Below are 13692 nucleotides of genomic sequence, written 5' to 3'. Positions count from 1 at the left end.
GTCTGTGTCTATGAGTTTTTTTCTCAGTCCCTTCATCTTCTTCACCCAGCTCCCCAACTCTCCTCCCCTCTGACAGCGCTCAGTCTGTTCTATATATCTATGAGTTTTAATTTTGATTTTTGGGTTTTTTTATCATTAGATTCCACATATAAGTGAGATCATATGGTATTTGGCTTTCTCTGACTGGCTCATTTCACTTAGCATAATAGTCTCCAGGTCCATCCATGCTGTCTCAAAAAGGTAAGCTTTCATTCTTTTTTATGGCCAAGCAGTATTCCATTGTATAAATGCTCCACAGCTTTCTTAAAATTTTTCATCCAAGAATATGTTTAGAGAGAAAGTGGGTGGGAAGAAAGTGAGAAACATCAACTGGTTGCCTCCCATATGCACCCTGACAAGGGATTGAACCTGCAACTTAGGTATGTGCTCTGATCAGGAATTGAACCCACATTTTGGTATACAGGATGACACTCCAACCAACTGAGCCATCCAGCCAGGGTTAGGGTTCGGGTTTATCCCACAAATGCAACGGTGACTCAATACTTAAAAATCAATCAAGGTAAGTCATTACCAGAAAAAAAAGGAGAATCATGAACCATCTTGATAGATGCATAAAAATAATGACCTCAGGGAAAGAACCTTTGAGAAGTAACATCAAATTCATCTTTCCTTTCTCCCACTAAATTCTGTCCCCCCCAATTTGAACTAACTTGTAGGAAAAAACTAGAGTGTGTTCCAGGCCTGGCCTGAGCCATAGGGCCCCGATAACAGGACCCCCTGGCTTTGCATATGGATCCCCATCTCTGGTTCTATGTGTCTTTTCATGATGCTTCCATCTATGAGGCAAACAGAAAGAGGCTGGCAAGCAGGTACAATTAAGCAATTAATTATTGTACCAAAAGCTCTGGCAGGCACTAGAGAAACAGAGAGGAACCAAGGTCCTAGAAGATTAAGTAGCTCATCAAAGGTCCCACTGTTGATAAATGGCAGGCCTGAGATTTGAACCCAGTTAGTCTGGTTCCAGAATCCATACTCTTACTCATTCTGCATCACTAACTCCATGCGTACTTAACTAACCATAACACTAAGCATTTAGCACCCAATAGACATAAGGTACATGTGCTATGAAAGCACAAGGGAAAGAGATGAATTCTGATGGGGGTGGGGGTAAGTTGATTCTGGAAGGCTCTTAAAGAGAGGTAGCATTTAAACTGGTACTTAAAAGATGAAGATTTGAACTGACAGAAAATGAGAGTGTGTGAGTCAGGACAGGCTGGGTTATACTGTAGTACCCAAGGTTTAATGCAACAAAGACTTCTTTCTCACCCAAATGCTAATTCAAGTTGGCAATGTCCAGGGCACTCCCTCAATGTCATGACTCAGAGAACCAGGCTGCTACCATCTGTGGCCCCTCATTCCATTGCATGCTTTCACTATCACTAAGCAGGGGAAGGGACAAAAACGCAAAGAATTCGCAGCTGCCCTTCAGTGCTTTCAGCTTGGAAGCCACACACATCATTTGTGTTCATGGCCCAGTGGTTCTCACTAAGACAGCACATAGGCTCTTTGGCAATGTGGATTTACCGCCTCGGGCATGAGAAAAGGGGCATTCCAGGAAGAGGAGCTAGCAGGTGCAAAGACATGAGAGGATGAAAATGCAGAGCAGGCATTGGGAAGAACAAATAGATCTAGGACCCAGCGAGCCTGGGACCTCACTTCATAGGCATATTAGTTTGCTCAAGCTGTCATAACAAAATTCCACAGACTGGGAAACTTAAACATCAGAAATTTATTTTCATACAGTTCTGGGAGCCAGAAAGTCTGAGGTCTTGGTGCCAGCGGGTTGGTTTCTTCCCAGGCCTCTCTGCTTGCCTTGCAGGTGGTCATCCCTCTGGATACACGCCCCTCGTGTCTCTCTGTGTGTCTTTTTTTTTTTTTTTCTCTGTGTGTCTTAATCACCTTTTCTTATAAGGACACCAGTCAAATTGGATTAGCATCCACCCTAATAGCCTAATTTTAGTTTAAGTGCCTTCTTAGAGGTTTTATATGTGTTACAGACTGAATGTTTGTGTCACCCCTGCCCCCAAGTCCACCCACTGAAGCCCTAACCCCTATGTGTGACTATATTTGGAGGTGGGACCACTAGGAAGTTCTTCAGGTTACATGAGGTCATAAGGATGGAGACTTGATCTCAGAGGATCCGTGCTTATGAGAAGAGACTAGAAAATGTGCTGTCTCCCTCTCTCTCTCTGGGAACACAGATTTAACTTAATTGAATGTTTTTTATGGAATCAATTTTATGAGTGTTACAAAAAACATAATCTCTGTCCTTTAGGAGTTGGGGTGACAACATATATAGGCAGATAAAGATGAACACGCAGCACAGGATAAATTGTGCCCCAAGTGCATGATTATTGAGATAGTCAAGGAATGCTTCCCGGAGGAAGTAGACTTTGAAGAGAACTCATGTTGTGACCAGGTTGAGAGACCCAGCTGCATTGGAGGGAAAGAACCATGCAGGGGCGCCCTAACTTGTTAAAAGTCTTCCTGCCACCTCCCCCTCAGCCAGCCAGCTCCTACAGCTGGAAGGTTCCCACCTCCCCAAGGAGGGAAGGAGTGTGGGACAGTGTCCTGAGTCAGCCTGACAGCAGGGATGTCCTCTTTCAATCTGTTGCTGAACCAGAGTTTGCAGCTGAATCACCATCTCAAGGGACAGCTACCATCAGGAGCATGGTCAGGGTCACTCAGGGCACAGCACTAGCACTCAGCCAGCAAGCAAGACTGACTGCATGGTCAGGGTCACTCAGGGCACAGCACTAGCACTCAGCCAGCAAGCAAGACTGACTGCGGGCTGGCGTCATCTGCACGGACACTTTCTTGGCTCACACACTTGTTCTGGAATGGAAACTTTATTACAGCTCCATGCAGAGCTGCAGACCTTGGTCTTTGCAATGTCAAGGCTTGGCAGTGTCCCACTGGGTCAGCAGAGCAGCCTGCAGCAGCGAAGGGAGCAAAGAGGTGCCCCCAACATGGTGTGGGGGTTGCTGGGAGGTAACCCCACTCCTCCGGGACATGGCCAGGGGACCTAAGAGCCATGGGCTGCAGGAGTTACTCCTTTTGGTAGCAGCCAGCTGTCCCTTCTTCCCCAACACACACACACACACACACACACACACACACACACACACACTGTTTTAGATTCTAACAACAGGGCTTAAAACTTTCTCTTCCTTTCACTCATTCATAACTTTTCAGGTTATAATAACTTTGTACTGAAAATACTGTTACCTCACTGGGTGAAAGGACCTTCTCAGGGAATCAGGGAGCTGAGCAGTGGATAGAGGAGTTTTACCTGTTCTGCTAGTTTGAAATGGAAACTTATCTGATAAAAATATCAGCAGCTTCATTCCTTTCCCTCTGTGTTAAAAAAGAAAGTATTAATCTATAAGGAATTTTGAACTAATCTTCAAAGAGACCAATAAGAACTATTTTTATTTTTTATTAAGTTTATTGGGGTGACATTGGTTAATAGGATCATATAGGTTTCGAGTGTATATTTCTAGATACAAGATCTGTACATTGCATTGTATACCCACCACCCAAAGTCAAACCATCTTCCATCACCATATATTAGGCCGCTTCCATCCCAAGAACTAGTTTTAAAGTCACAATAAAGAGAAGCAGGCTTCTTTACAGCAGGAAAGTCCCACTGTATACGAAGTAAGGTTTTGCTGGGAAAAGTGGAACACGTATGTTCCACATGTGTTTTTAGGGAGTCACTATGGTCTGAATGTTTGTGTCTCCCCCAGCTTCATATGCTGAGACCTATCCCCCACAGTGATGGCATTAGGAGGTGGGGGCCTTTGGGAGGTCATGAGGGTGGAGCCCTCGTGAATGGGATTAGTGTCCTGATAAAAGAGACCCAAGAGATCCCTTGTCCCTTCTACCATGTGAGAACACAACTAGAAGCCTGTGACCAAGAAGACAGTTTGCATCAGAACCCAACCATGCTGGCACTCTGATCTCAGCCTCCAGAACTGTGAGAAATAAATTTCTGTTGTTTATAAGCTACCCAGTCTCTGGTATTTTGTTTATAGCCGCCCAGACTGACTAAGACAGGAGTCTTCGCATTAGGGTACAGGATAATTTTCCTCTGACCTTTCCCCATGTAAATTAACTTAAGTGGCTCTCTAAAAAAGAGTTATAGCCCAGGCTGGTGTGGCTCAGTGGATTGAGTGCTGGCCTGCAAAGCAAAGGGTCGCCAGTTCAATTCCTGGTCAGGGCACATACCTGGCTTGCAGGCTGGGTCCCTGGGGGGGGCGGGGCGGGGTGCAAGAGGCAATTACACATTGATGTTTTCTCCTCTCTTTCTCCCTCCCTTCCCCTCTCTCTAAAAATAAGTAAGTAAAATCTTCTTTTAAAATTATAATAAATCTAAAGAAATATGAAGAAATCTGCAAGAAATATGACCAAGTTCTAGGGTCTTAGAGACGTAATCTCGGTCAACAGGAACCCTGCCCACCAACAACAGAAAATCTACCTTGATTTTCAAGCTTGCCAGGAAAGGTACTGCTGTGGCCTTGCTCCAGGATGCCTTCATCTTTGCATTCTGTGTGCATCTCTCCTGAGCCACCTCCTTTCCTCAAACACAGTGAAGACCCCCAGCCCTTCCCCAACCTGTCACCGCCCCTCCCCCAACACACACACCATAGAGCAGACCCCAGCTTCTGGGCTTTCTAGAATCCAGACACCTCTCCAACTACTTCCTAAGGTCACAGACAAATCCTGTAAGAAAAAGGCCATCGTTGGCCTATCTGACCCCACCATAGGCCTAGCTTTTCCCCTCTCAGATTGCATGTGACTGAGATACAACATCAGGCATATCAAAGAATCCAGACAATCACTAAAAGTATCAGCAGTTCATGGCTTTGATGTGCTGTCCACCCATACTCACAGTTACTTTTCACGTAAAGTGGCTGTCACTCTCTACAAGAGACCTTAGGGAGTGAAGTGTTCCTCATTCCCTAAGGACAATGGGAATCGTGTCCTGGCTGTGTAAAGATGTACTAGTGGTCAAAAATAAAATACACTGCACCCTCTTTCCTAGTAGGGGTTCATGGCCCAGCTGCAGTGCTGCCATTCAAAGTCCAAATGCCCAAGTGCCATATGCTATTAATCCTCATTTTTGTTACATTCTCAATAACCACTGAGAATCATTCTCAACCTCCTTCCAGAATCATTCCAGAACCTCCTTCTAGAAACAGAATTGCCTGTTGGCCATCATTCTCTGGCTCTGATCAGCAGCTGAGACACAACAGATCCAGAGCTGAATGCATGTCTCCTGTGTCACAGCCCTCTTCCAGCACCCCAGGGCCTTAAGAACCTTCTCACATCTTTCAAGATGCAACTAAAGCACCACTGAATCTTTCAGAATCCTTTTGTGAAATTCCACCCAATAGACAGTGAATGCCTGTACTTGGACACTTCCTTTACCTTCCAGGTTTCTATTGTGGCACCTGTGACGTGCCATTGGGTTGGTGTATGTGGCTGTCCCACAACTAGACTGGAAGCTACTTGAACACAGGGACCATGTCTTGAATGTCTTTGTTATCCCAGTGTCTATCAATGCCTGACACATAGTAGGTGCTCAATAAATGTTCAATGGAAAAACATACATGATACAAGAATTCTAAATCCACTCAAGCCTCATTAAGATCCCTACTCCTTGCAGTCCTTGCCCAAGTCCAGCTCTTTCTGTCGGAGAAGAGGAAGGCATTTTAGAGAGCTGCCCAGACATAGGAGGTAAAAGGCAGCAGCCAGAACAGAGCCCTGTGGATGCCAGAGGCCACAGCAGGCTGCCTAGACATGCTCTCGGGTCCACTGTGCATCATCAGCTAACTCCCCCAGGCAAGGCTCCTGGACTGTGGATGCTCCATCTCTTTCTACCACATCTTAAGCCCAGGAGCCCTCCCTGGTTGGGTGCTAGTCATTAAGCTTTGCAACTCAGAGAGAATGGTACTATGGCTGGTGGGACTGTCTACTCGGTGTTTCAGTGGGCATAGGAGCCACAGGAGAAAGAAGAGCCCTTCAGCCCAGCACCTCTTCCCTGACCTGTCATTTCTTAGGCAACTGGAATATAGTGGACACAGGAGGACCCTAAGTGAACTCTCTTAGTTCAAGGAAAAGAAAAAAACACCCCAACCATTCCTCTTGTTCACATCAGAGTGGTCTTTTGAACTTGAATCTGACTACATCACTCACCTGCTCCAAAGTCTTGAATGACTTCCTCTGGGAAAAATCGGATGAACTTTGAAAGGCATAGGTCTAAGTATATCTTCGTGATCCACCTTTGTTAAACAACAGTGAACAACTTGCTTCAAACACAGCACACTGGCACACACCTCTACTCTGGCACATACTTCTGCCCCCAGCTGCCTGGGTCTTCCTTCTGCCCTTTCTTTTGCAGAAGCCCAGCATCCTTCAGTCTCAGCTTCAAGGTTCTCTCCCCCTTCTCTTTACGGGGAATTGTAGAAGCTCCTTCCCACTGCCCACTGTACTTTATGTTTCTCCCATTGCAGTGAGACCACTGTCACTGTCTCACAACCTTCCAGTGTTGGTTCTCAATTTCCTTACCTGTAAAATGTGAATAATAATCTCCTAGTGTTGGTGGAAGGATTGATCCTGAGAAGTGGCAGCAGAGGTCTGGGGAAGTGAGCCAGGGGAAGAAAGGAGGACAATCCAGGTTCATTCTTCGGACCACTGGAGTCCTGAGTGAGCAGAGCCTCTGGGAGAAACAGTGTGGAACACCTCCAGAACAGTCCCACCCGAGAGAGGAGGAAGTTCCTGGCAACAGGCTCTGCACCCTCCAGCACTCTGCACAAGCAGTGCTGATTCTTCAGGATCAACAGGCCAGCACAGAAACCTAAACAGATACTGTTGTCATTCCACCACATGCCAGTCATTTAAGACCACAAGAAGTGCTCTCCACTCCTGCCCACACGCTCCGAAATTCCCAGCATCTCCGCGGACACTTCCCAGAGTTGCGTCCCTGCCCAACTCCCATGGCCCAGGTGACCGGACCACGCTTACCTTCGGGAGAAATGCCATCCTCGGTCAGTAGTGCTGGCCTTGGTGTCGGATTGTCATCCTGGATCCTGGATGAATTCAGAACCAGAACGCAAAAGGGAGAGAAAAGGACAATCTAGCAAGCGAAAGAGCCCGCGTGCTTCCCTCACGCCCTTAGGTCTAAGGGGAGATGAGGGGACCGAAGGGCGCGGGGTGGGGGTAGCAGCGCTTGCGGCGCCCCTTTATTCTTGCAGCGCTTCACGCCCCTGGGAAAAGTAGCTGGAATCAGTGCCAGCCAATCAGCGAGCAATGTTGCAGTCTCATTAGCATGCGCTGCCCTTGTGCCCACCTGCCGCCAGGGGGCTGTGTGTGGCTCTGCCGGTACCCAGCGGAGCCTCAGGTGAGACCTGCGAGTGGGAGGATCTGTCCCAGAGGTCCAGCTTTGGCTCACACCACTAAAGCCTGGAGAAGTGAAAACAGTCTACCACGGGCTTTGGATCCTGGCTGGCCTGCCACCAAGTCACTGGATGGCGGTCAGCAAATTATTTAAACATTACAAGCAGGTCAGTTTCCTCATCTAAGCAGAGAAAAGGAAATTAGTGGTTGGGAAATGACACCTGCCTGTCAGGTACTATGAGGACGAAATGAATAACTGAGTCAATTGGTAGTGGAGTGTAGTTGGCAGTGAAGAATGTTGCTCACCTGCCAGATGGGCTAGTTCTAAACACCAGATTTGCCACTTAGCTGTAGGAACTCAAGGTAATTATGGAAACTCTGTGGCCTTCATTTTCCCACTTGATAAATGAGGATACTGTGCCCTCTTCGTGTGTGTTTTGTTTTGGGGTTTTGGGGGATGATTGTTTTGGTTTTGGTTTTGAGATTACTGAGCTAACACTTGTAAAAGCACTCAGAACAGTAGCTGGCACATGCTGAATGTTAGGTAAACCATAGTTTCTCTTGCCTTGAGACTCTTTCTTAAAGGTCACCATGCCTAGTGGCTCTGTTATATACATAATCCGAGGTCTGTCCTGTCAGAATAATAAGGGAACTGTTGGAATAGTAAATGGAGGTGAGGTATAGGCTCTGCGTGCAAGCAGACTACCTGGGGTCGAATCTCAACTCTGCCTCTCACTAACTAGCTGTGTGTTTCAGGGCAAGTTACTTAACCCCTCTGTGCTTCAGTTTCTGTAACGTGGGGATGATGCAACGACTGCCTTCCTCATAGGGTTGTGAAGGGGTGATGGAGTAAACCAATCAGTAGATATCAGTTGTTAACATTATTAACATTAGTATTATTAAAGATAGTGTAATAGAGCACACAACTTGGAATGAAAATAGTCTCAAGTTGACAGTTACTTCCTTATTCTCAATTTCTTCATCTTTAAAAGAGGGACTGGAACTAACCAATCTCTGATAAAATGAGACCTCTCACGTCTAACACTCAGCATTCTCAGGATCAGGAACATACCTGTTTTTCATTTCTAGAGCAGGGCAATGAAGGTGGCAGATAAAATGGAGATCAGAAGGAAGTGGGTGGCCATTTGCCATAGAGGTCCAATCAGTTAACAACTCTTCACATGCTCTGGTTCCTACCCCAACGGAAGAGCTGAGTTCCTGCCAGGCTGCCCAGACATTTTAGCTTTGAGTTAAAGCACTGGGATAACAGTTTCCGACACCCAACTCTGAAGTCTGGTTGACTCATAGGGAAGTGACTTGACAGAAAGCTTACCTGACATGTAGCCTGCAGCCCCAGCTGGGCCACTGCGATGGTGTGTGATGGGGGGCGGAGGGAACTGCTAGTTTCATCCAGGCTTTCAAACTTACTGGAATGGGTTAAGCAAAGTAACTTCAGAATCATTTTAAATGTGTGACTATCTACAATCATTTCCTCATTCTCATATTTTCTTGCTTTGGGCTTTTACCTTTTTTCTTGGTCAGGTTAGATAGTGATTTGTCTACTAAAATGAGATAGTGTGACTGTGTGTGTATGTTACTTGAGAACCAGATTTTATTGCATAGTTAACACTTTAAGATCATCCAGTCATTGGATATTTATGCTGTTTAAAGTAGTTAACAGATGTGAGAGGGCTCTGTAAAACAGAAAAATACTTTAGGTGTATGGACTGGCCACCTGTGGCACTTTGCATCTATTGCCCTAAGGTAATTCATGGTGTCCTCTTGCACTCTCAAAAGTGACTATGGTTGATAAATCATGATCCTTCTGATCACATGGTCTAACGATGGTCTAATCAACCTCTTCATTTCCTAGATGAGGGGGACATCATGGGGTAGTGGGAAGAGGATGTGACTAGGACTCAGGACACTGGATTCTGATTCCAGATCTATTACTGACCCATTGGGGGATTCAGGCAAGTCACATCACCTCTTGGAGACTCAGTCCCTGGCCAAAGTCATTCAGCACTGTCCAAAGTTTGCAATGCAAGTCGTGTTTCTCAAATTTGAGTGCACACACTGGAGAACTTGTTAAAATGCAGGTTCTGATTCTGTAGGTCTAGGGAAGGCTGAGAGTCTACATTTCCAGCAGGCTCCCCGGCAGCCCCAGGCTGACCTCAATCTGAGTAGCAAAGGTCTACAAAGACTTGTTCCACAGACTATAAATAAACATGACATTCAACAACAACAACAAAAAAGTAGGGGGAGGGTTATAGTGAAATACATTCAGAAATCCATATGCCTATACATTTAAAAGGGAGTGCTTACTTCAGGCTTCCCATGCCCTCTAAACACACTTCCACAGAGGATGACTTGAGCAACTCAGAAGAAAAGATTCCCAGAAGGACAAAGGTCCTCATGTTATCAACTGATGCAACAGAGGCAAAAAGGCAGCTGGTTTGCCATGCCCATGCTCAGTCCCTCACCCAGGTGAAGAAGTGAAATCTTTGATTGCTTGCCACACGTAAACCTCTGTGCAAAGAAAACGATTTCACACACAGCTCTCTCCACATCCCCACCCCAACCCTTGGCTCATATTTTGGACCACATGACTTGTCTTGTGAGTAACTGTACCAGGGACGTTGGAGTACCTGACCCAGGCCACCACGTCATAGACTGGCCAATTGTAACATGGCCAGATAGAAAATGATGACCTGGACCAACCAGATTGTCACTGTTGCAAACAGTCATTTGAGCTGGCTAGCAGAGGTGGCCAAATCTGAAAAAAGCAGCCCCCAGGTGGAATCAGGCCCATGATGAAGCAAAGCCATAGCTGAGCTAAAGTTGTAAGAGAGACAAACTCTGAGCAAGCAGTGGAAGGCTGGGGTGGTAACAAGAATGGGAGAGCCACACAGAGCCAGGCAGAGATAACCAGGAGCGCTTCCAAATGGAAGTGAAGGCCACCGGGGGCTTTTGGTAACTAACAAGAGCACATTGTATCATCTTTAGTCAGTCTTTCCAGGAGGTAATAGGCTACAGATTGGGGAATGAGGGACACATGATCGATCCTGTGGTGTTCCAGGAAGTCCAAAGCAAGCCAGCAATTTGTAACAACAGTGGAACTTTATTGTCATCAGATCTTCATTCTGTCCAACCTCTTCCTATACCCACCCTGGTCTTGACACCGTATTTCATTTGTTTTCCTCATTCTCATATTTAATTTACACTTCACTATTTATATTATGCATCTCCTGTATGCCTTACTGACTCAACTATAAAAAGAGACATGGTATAGGTAAATAAATAGATCAGATGAGAACTAATATAAGTGGAATTGTGTCTGAATGACCATATCCCCAAATCCTCCTTAACCATCAGTGTGGGCATAGAGATAGGTCTCTAGCTGCACTTCACAGGATTCACCTCAAGTTGACTCCTGTTTAAAATTATAATGATTTGGATGATGACAGTGTTTACGTTTTTCAAACAGAGACACATTAAAAGAATAGCTAATACATTAGGAACAGCACTTGGACCCAAAAGATCTTGCCAGTGACAGCTTAATCCAGTGCACTGATCAAATGCCCACCCTGAATCAGCATCTCTGGGCTAAAATGCAGTGTTAGGATTTCTAACTGCTACCAAAAATTACCATAGGAATGAGCCATGGGAATTTCTTTGTGAAAAAATTCTGGTTTGAGCCAAAACTGTTGTCAAGATATTGACCAGCCTAACTCTCTACTATCTACTGCAGGAGAGATGTCTTTCAAAGTTTAGTATCAAGGAAGACTCAGTTCTCCCTGTAACCGCCCACACTGTGTCCGTTTCCCCGATCAAGAGAGATGTGCATTTCTTGTTTCCCTTTTCATCTTGACCAGCAGAACTCTTCAAATATACGGCAACAGGCTCCCTTGGAACAACTGAAATGAACATTTGATTTCTAATTTTATTCTCTAATCTGTTTTCCTATTCGAGTTTGCATATCATGGGTTTTATTGTCTGAGCTTCTTTCTTTTCATAAGCCACAACAACTCATTTTTGGAATGACTTGAGATATAAATATGTTAAATAAACTATATTTGAATGATGAGTGGGAGATGGCTTGATGAATTGGACAAGAGGGGGAAGAAAGGAGAAAATAAGCAATCTTAACAGTCTTCAAGATAAACAACTATATTTATCCAAATGATGTGTTAAACCTGTACTGTTTCATTTTAGTCTAAGATGCCTATTAGAGAAAGAACAGTCTGGTAAAAATATATTCAAGTTTGATAAACATCTTACTGTTCTTGTAAGACAATTGATTAGAGCGTGTCTGTTCATCTAAATTGATTAGTTCAGCTCAGAAGTAAAAGGATGTCTCATTCCTGCAGGCCTAGATCTCCTCCCTCTTCCCCGCACCACCTTAATTTCCAGGTGAGGTGTGTAGTGAGGACCCGAGGGAGGGAGGAAGCAGGTAGGAACGTGGGTGGATGACTTGACATGAAGGATTTCATGTAGCATAATCTGACCTCAGAAAGACTGCCCAGTCACCCCCAGTAGGTCAGCCTATAATAGGAAATGTTTTCCCTCCATCCTTCACATCCTAGGGAGCGGAGTTCCTGCAAGGAGCCCAGAAATTTCCCAGAAACTCCTGCTAGAAATCATCAAAGGCAAACAGGACAATGTGTCCCATCCTCTGTACCTCAAGAGACACCACAATACGCCTCCCTTAAATGGGAGCCAGGTGGTTTCTGTTGAATGATATTGATGTCTTTCAATATCATTGAACAAATCTCTCTTCTCCATTATAAATGTACATGCTCACCACTAAAAATTTAGAAATAGAGAAAAGCACATTTTTAAAAATTTAATAATATCTAATCTGGGAAAAGAAGCTTGCGTGCCCCGAAGTGGAATGCGTGAGGCAAAGGGAAGTGCTGGGAGTCTGCAGGCTTGGATTCCGGCCCCAGCTGTGCTTGCTGCAACTAGCTGGCGTGACCTTGGGCGAGTGATTTATTCTTGATGGGTTTTTTTTTCACTTGTTCAAGGTTGGGCCGGGCACACCCACTCTTGTAGCACTCCAGGATCACAGGATAGTTAAACAGACAGATGCTGTAGGCCCACTGCCTGGCTTTGCATTCCTAGCACTGTCCTTCACGGGTTATTTGAGTTTCCTAGCCTCAGTTTCCTAGCCTGTCCATGTTTCAGTATTCCCATCTATAAATGGAGACAATGGTACTGTTTCTCACTTACTGAAGATGTGGCGAATGTTGGCCATTACTAGTATCTTTAACACGGTCCAGCCTGCCTTCCCAGCCACATCTCATGCCACACAGACCTCTTTTCTGGGAGCCGTGCATCCAACATTGTCTACACAGCATCACCATGACCTCTCATGGCATTTGGGATCTCCACTCTGTGATGTCCGAAACGGAGGGGATACAGCCCATGGTCCTATAGGCCTCCTTCACTGTCCCCAGTCTCAGCAAATACCAGCACCCACGCACTTGCTCAGACCGCAGACCTGGACATCAACTCGATAACCTGCCCTGTTCTACCTTCCACAGGCCCGTGCAACTATCAGACTAAGCTCAGGTCTCCAATTTAGCCTCTATCAGAAAAAAAGGGGCTGTTTCCATGCTCAGTCTATCCAATTCAGGCAGAGGAAGGGGGCTCTATCAGATATGCCATCAGAGACCTCACACTCAGTAGGATCTTAAGGGTGCCCTGAGTGGCCTTGGCAGACGAGTGGCTTTCAGTTCGAGGTCCCTCTGAGTTCAGGCACTACAACCCAAACTCCCAGTGGCAGGTATCTGAAACAGGTGCCTCCATCCCCGCCGACACACTGCCCCTGCTGCACCTGCCTGTGAGTGGGGAAAGTGGAAGGCACCGCTCAGGGATGGGAGGTCGAAGGTACCCTCATTCCACCTGGTGGAACCCAGGCCTGGTCTAGATACCTCCACCCTGTCCTTGAAGTCTCTGCTTTGTCAGAGCTCCTCACGGTACCACAGATGATGCTGAAGGAGATAAGCCACCTTTACTGGGTGGCTATAGGATGCTGAGTCCTTATACCTTTCAATTCACTTAATCTTCACAACATCTCCAAGGGGAACCTACATTTATGATCCCCACTTTACGGATGGGGAAACTGAGTCAAATAGGCTTTAAATGAATACCCCAGATCATGTAACCTTGAATGGCAAGTGGCAGAGCTGGGGTTTCACCCCAGGTAGGCTGTTCTATAGAGTCCAC

The 13692-nt window shown here is 45.8% G+C and overlaps 1 long non-coding RNA gene across 1 annotated transcript; it reads left to right on the top strand.

Annotated features, from left to right (window-relative positions):
• The first annotated feature begins 180 nt into the window (after nucleotides 1–180).
• On the top strand, nucleotides 181–11493 carry LOC123816763. Its single transcript, XR_006785346.1, has 3 exons — nucleotides 181–240; nucleotides 5235–7628; nucleotides 11213–11493. It is a non-coding gene; the product is annotated as an uncharacterized LOC123816763 (long non-coding RNA).
• Nucleotides 11494–13692: the final 2199 nt, after the last annotated feature.

The sequence above is a fragment of the Phyllostomus hastatus genome, unplaced genomic scaffold, assembly GCF_019186645.2.
Source record: "Phyllostomus hastatus isolate PE091 unplaced genomic scaffold, TTU_PhHast_1.1 phas_contig_210, whole genome shotgun sequence".
In the NCBI taxonomy this organism is placed as follows: domain Eukaryota; kingdom Metazoa; phylum Chordata; class Mammalia; order Chiroptera; family Phyllostomidae; genus Phyllostomus; species Phyllostomus hastatus.
Note: the sequence above shows the minus strand (reverse complement) of the source record. Positions and strands in the feature narration are given on the sequence as shown.